Here is a 5,752-nt window from a genome sequence, read left to right on the forward strand (position 1 = left end):
AACCCTAACCCTCTAACCCTAACCCTCTAACCCGAACCCTAACCCTCTAACCCGAACCCTAACGACGGATCTAACCCTAACCCTTATGACCCAAACCCTAACCCTAAAGGCCCTAACCCTAAACCCTAACCCCTACCTAACCCTAACCCTCTAACCCTAACCCTAGCCCTGGGAACCCTAACCCAACCCTAACCCTAACCCTCTAACCCTAACCCTACCCTAACACCTAGCCCTAACCCTAAATGCTAACCCTAACTCTAACCTAACCCTCTAACCCAACCCTAACCCTCTAACCCTAACCCTAACATTAACCCTAACCCAACCATAACCCTAACCCTAACCCTCTAACCCTAAACCTCTAACCCTCTAACCCTAACCCTAACATTAACCCTAACCCAACCGTAACCCTAACCCTAACCCTCTAACCCGAACCCTAACCCTAACCCCTAACCCTCTAACCCGAACCCCCTAACCCCTAACCCTAACCCAACCCTAAACCTCTAACCCTAACCCAACCCTAGCCCTAACCCTCTAACCCTAACCCTACTGTAACACTAACCCCCTAACCCTAAGACCACTAACCCTAACCCTAACGCTAACCCTAACGCTAATGGCGGATCTAACCCTAACGCTAACCCTAACCCTAATGGCGGATCTAACCCTAACCCTAACCCCTAACCCTAATGGTGGATCTAACCCTAACCCTAACTCTGGGAACCCTAACCCTAACGGCACCCTAACCCTAACCCTCTAACCCTAACCCTCACCCTAAACCGGCTTACCCTAACCCTCTAACCCTCTAACCCTAACCCTCACCCTAAACCCTAACCCTCTAACCCTAACCCAACCCTAGCCCTAACCCCCTAACCCTAACCCTACTCTAACCCTAACCCTAACCCCTAACCCTAATGGCGGATCTAACCCTAACTCTGGGAACCCTAACCCTAACGGCACCCTAACCCTAACCCTCTAACCCTCACCCTAAACCGGCTTACCCTAACCCTCTAACCCCCTAACCCCCTAACCCTAATGGCGGACCCTAACCCTAACCTTAATCCCCTAACCCTAACCTTCTAACCCTTACCCCTAACCCTAACGGCGGATCTAACCCTAACCCTAACCCCTAACCCTAATGACCCTAACCCTAAACCCTAACCCTCCACCCTAACCCTAACCAACCCTAACCCTAACCCTCTCACCGTAACCCTCTAACCCTAACCCTAGACAGGCGCCCGCCTAACCCTAACCCTAGCCTGCCTAACCCTAACCAGTTCTGGGGAACCCTAACCCTCTAACCCTAATGACGGATCTAACCCTAACCCTAACCCTCTAACCCTAACCCTAATTGTGATAAATTAGTGGGGGGTTTGTTCATTGTCTTTGAGGAATTTGGAGAAACTGCTGAAGAGATAAGGTTGTACAAATTAACGGCCTTGGTAAAGGGGAGGATTAAAGCAAGCAGATAACAGGAGGGAGTATTGGATACACATCCTTGAGTGAAACCAGACATCCTGTCTGCCGCTTCATTACCCCCACCTGAATACGAGCACAACGTGTGAACACCAGCAGAGGAACAACGACCCCCCCTCTCAACAATAAACTGCGCAGCCTCAGCCAGTTCAATAGGTCTCGATAAGCTGGAACTCGACTGCTATAAAATAGCTACCCTGGAAAGGGAAGGTGCGTGCTGTTGCGGAGCGGAGACTCCCCAGCCGCCCAGCGCTGTTTTGCTTGTGTCTGCTTACTTGATTAATAAAATAATTACAATAGACCTGTAAATTGTGTGGTCTAATTTATAACAATTTGGTGCCGTGACTCGGATGAAGGCAAATCTGATTGAAAGACCTTCGGAGGGGGCGCCCCGCTGATTTCAGCGGCCTTCGCTAGGACTACTTTCATTCAAACCCTTCACCGACGAACCCAAAATTAGACACAAGCAAATAAAACCGGTAAACCCCAGGCAACCTTTGTGCACGAAGCCCGAACGAAGACCCATGGGGTGGGTAAGTATAGGCCGGTGTTCCGTTCGGTTGGGGTTGGGTATCCCGGAGCACGACATTTGAGACGTCCAAGTGCGGACCCCTCGGTAGTGCGGTTCCCACCTCCCGCGAGGGACTGGGCCACGAAAAGGGGGAAGCGCTGTGTGTGTGTGTGTGAAGGTGCTCCGGAAGATGGGACAGAAGAAAAGTAAGCCTTCTGGCCCCATGAGGGAGGGATCCAATGCTGTAGGGATACCCTCTGTTCCTTCTGATAGTCCGTTAGGACAAATGATTAAGAATTGGGATGATTCCCCTTCTAGGCGGGGAAAGAGTAAAGTTAAAATGATTTATTATTGTATAGAAGTGTGGGGCAACAAGCCCATCAAAGGGGACAGCGTTTTCTGGCCCCCGTTCGGCTCCTTTGAGGATTGGGTATGCCAAGCCCTCAATATTTATGTTAACTCTAAGGAGCCCTTTAGTTTGGAAGAAAGTGAATATGCACACATCTGGATAAATTCAGATACGAGGACGCATCTATATCCTCTAAAAGAAAAAGGAGGGCGGGATAAAAAGAGAAAGGACTTAGAAGTCCCGACATCGCCCCCGCCCTATATTCCACTGCCCGCACCAACGGCTCCTGTTAGCAAATTCAGGAGAAACGGAATCGGATCATGAAACACAGGGGCCGGTAACCAGAAGCAGGGCAAGAAATCAGAAATCTGCTTTAAGGGAGGGATTATATCCTCTACGAGAAATAGCGATGGGGGGACCCCAGCCAGGAATGGAATATGTGGCCATCCCCATTAACTCTGGGGATGTCCGAGATTTTAAGAAAAGGACAGGAGGACGGTAAGCAAGCTTTAATGGCAACTGGCATGATGTTTGCAGCTGCTGAGGAATAATTCTAACTGGAATAATAACTGTACATTGTATATTGTATATATAAAAGCCCGGGCATTTTTGTTAAAGTATTCTTTTATTCATATGTTAATATGTAAATATGTAAATATAAGAACTGCCATTGAGGTGTATGTCTAAGGGAACAAAATTTGCCCAGGCATATTATCGGCTCATCAGGTTTAAATGTCCTCAGTGTAATCGTCAACAGGCAGTTAATTTACAGTGGTTTGATTTTATTTGTGTATCTATATATTGTGAATTTTGGAGGGATTGGGATTGACTAGTAAAGAGCTTCTAGGAAAACAGTGGAATATTAACCACTGTAGATAACAATAGGAAATGTTCAAAGCAAAGAAACCCCGAGGAAAAGCTCCCTAGGATGTATACTAACACATTGGAGGGATATAGTGGGGTGAGAGGGTACAAAAAGTAAAAGAACTCTTATCAAATATTGTAATCAATGGTGGCCACTTTATAAACTAGAGGATGGAGCGGAGTGGCCCCTAAATGGAACTATTAATTATAACACCATATTACAGTTAATGTTGTTTTTGTGGAAAGAAGGAAAATGGGATGAAATATGGTATATTGATTGATATGTTGTTTCAGTATCTTGGAGGGAAAAGGTATGGAATTAAGTTGGACTCTGACTGAGCCTATTAGAAAAGTACGGGCTTGAGAAAGATAAAGGAAGTGTTAAAAGGGTTGCTGAAGGTGTTAAAGGTGTGGCATGTAGTATTTAACAGAGCTGTTTGAAATTGAATGAGCAGGGAAAGGTGATGTAGGCATTATCTAAGTAACAGTCTAGAAGTTTTGGTATATTTGCATATTTGCTGTGATGTTTGTTCAGTTTCCCAAGCATCGGGGAGGGGGGGAACAGCCTGCTCCACCAGGGGCCTCTCCAGCAGCCGCAGGGGGGCTTCAGCTCCAGCGCCTGGAACGCCTCCTGCCCCTCCTTCTGCACTGACTTTGGTGTCTGCGGGGGGGTTTCTCGCTCTCCCAACTGCTGTTGAGCAGCAGGGTTTTGTTCGTTTCTTTGTCTGTTTGTTTTCGTGGATGTGCTGTCACAGAGGCACGGACTGTGTTGCTCATGGCTTGGCTCTGGGCAGCAGTGGTCCTCTTTGGGGCCAGATGAAATTGTCCCTTACCTACCACGGGGAGGTTTCTGGGTTTTTCTCACGGGGGCTGCCACTGCAGTTTCCCACTCCCACACACACACCCCCCCCCGAACCTTGCCAGCAAACCCAATACACTGGGGCAGCTAAGTCATTACTGACTTGTAAAGCTTCAGGGATTAAATTAACTAATGAAACCCTAAATGTGATGGGGGTAGAAGGTACTGGGATAACAGTGCCATTTTTGGGGAATACTAAGCTGAGACCAGGGGATAAAATGATCACTGGGCAATTATTGTATGTATCCAAGGCGGAAACTAACTTGTTGGGAAGGGATTTGATGATTAAATTGGGCATTCAAATAGTAAATTGTTAGACTGGAATAACAGTGTTATTAATGGAGTGCTCTCAGGCCCTGAGAGCAAACGTATATTCACCTCTGACTGGAAAGACTCTGAAATGGGGGTGGAAGCAACAATATAGGTGGACAATTTTACCTCAGGGGTTTACAGGGCCACCTATCTATTTGGGTAAATTCTAAAAAAGGTTTTGGAGCAATTACAACCTCCCAAGGAGGTATTAATGTTACAAATATGTGGATCTTTTTAAGGAAAATGGATACTCCCCAATGGGAGAGAAATGCTGAATAAAGTGATAATGAGGCAAATATTAACTGTTTTACATCAGAAGAGTCATTGGGAGGTGCAAGCAATGTGTGATGTTGTTCTAAGAAAGCATGTCTGTGTAGGAATATATACTTTAGGGAAGCACACATGCAGAGGATGTACCATATGTCAAAAGGTAAATAAAAAAGGTCTTCTGTAACCTATCTAGAGGGGGACGGGAGCCAGGGCTTTGACCCTTCCAAAGTATACAGGTAGACTTTACTGAGTTTTTTACTGTTTGTCCTAATTGACCATGTGACTGAATGAGTGTAAAGTTTTACTGCAAGGATTAAAGCAGGCCTTAGAGATTGAGTGGGATTTTCACAGCCCCTGGCACCCCTCCTTTTCTGGAAAGGTAGAGCGAATGAATGGTGAAATTAAGAAACAACTAACAAAACTTATGCTGGAAATTAAGGCTTCTTGGGTAAAATGCTTCCCCCTTGCACTGTTAAACATATGGATGCAGCCCAGAACTGATGTAGGAATTTCTCCTTTTGAAATGCTATATGGTATGCCCTATGACTTGGAGTTGCCACTTGATCACCCTCAATTCTAATGAAGACTTTGAAAGAGACTCTTTTTAACACCACGATGGGGAAGGCCCCTATGTTGTTTTGCTTACTACAGAAACAGCCGTTTGGACTGCGGAGAAAGGATGGACACATGCCAGCCGTGTTAAAGGACCCACCTGTGACAAGATGTGGGAGATCGCTCCAGGAAACAAAGACCTGAAGCTCACATTGTGACGAACTCGATAGGTACCGTGGGTTAAGGTAGAGGCTCTCCCCTGAAGAACACTACTGCTGCCGAGAAGAACTAAAACCTCGTAGTTGGCTGCAACCCAACTGACGAGTGAGGCAGAGGAGTGAATAAGTGGGGAAAGACATGGGCCTCAGCCATTCCTATCGGTATTTGGGGGTTCTCGCAGTGATTTCATCCTGCATAGCGACTCAACACCACCCCCACCAACCTTTTAAATGGACTTTAAGTCGATTCGAAGATCAACAGGTTATTGCAACCCAGATAACATCGGGGGGGGCTCGAGGCCCCGATGCTGGGAATATGTGGGATTTTATTTCTGCCCAAGTTCTAA

The sequence above is a fragment of the Aythya marila genome (genome assembly GCF_965140915.1).
Source record: "Aythya marila genome assembly, contig: HAP1_HAP1_SCAFFOLD_222, whole genome shotgun sequence".
Classification (NCBI taxonomy): Eukaryota; Metazoa; Chordata; class Aves; order Anseriformes; family Anatidae; genus Aythya; species Aythya marila.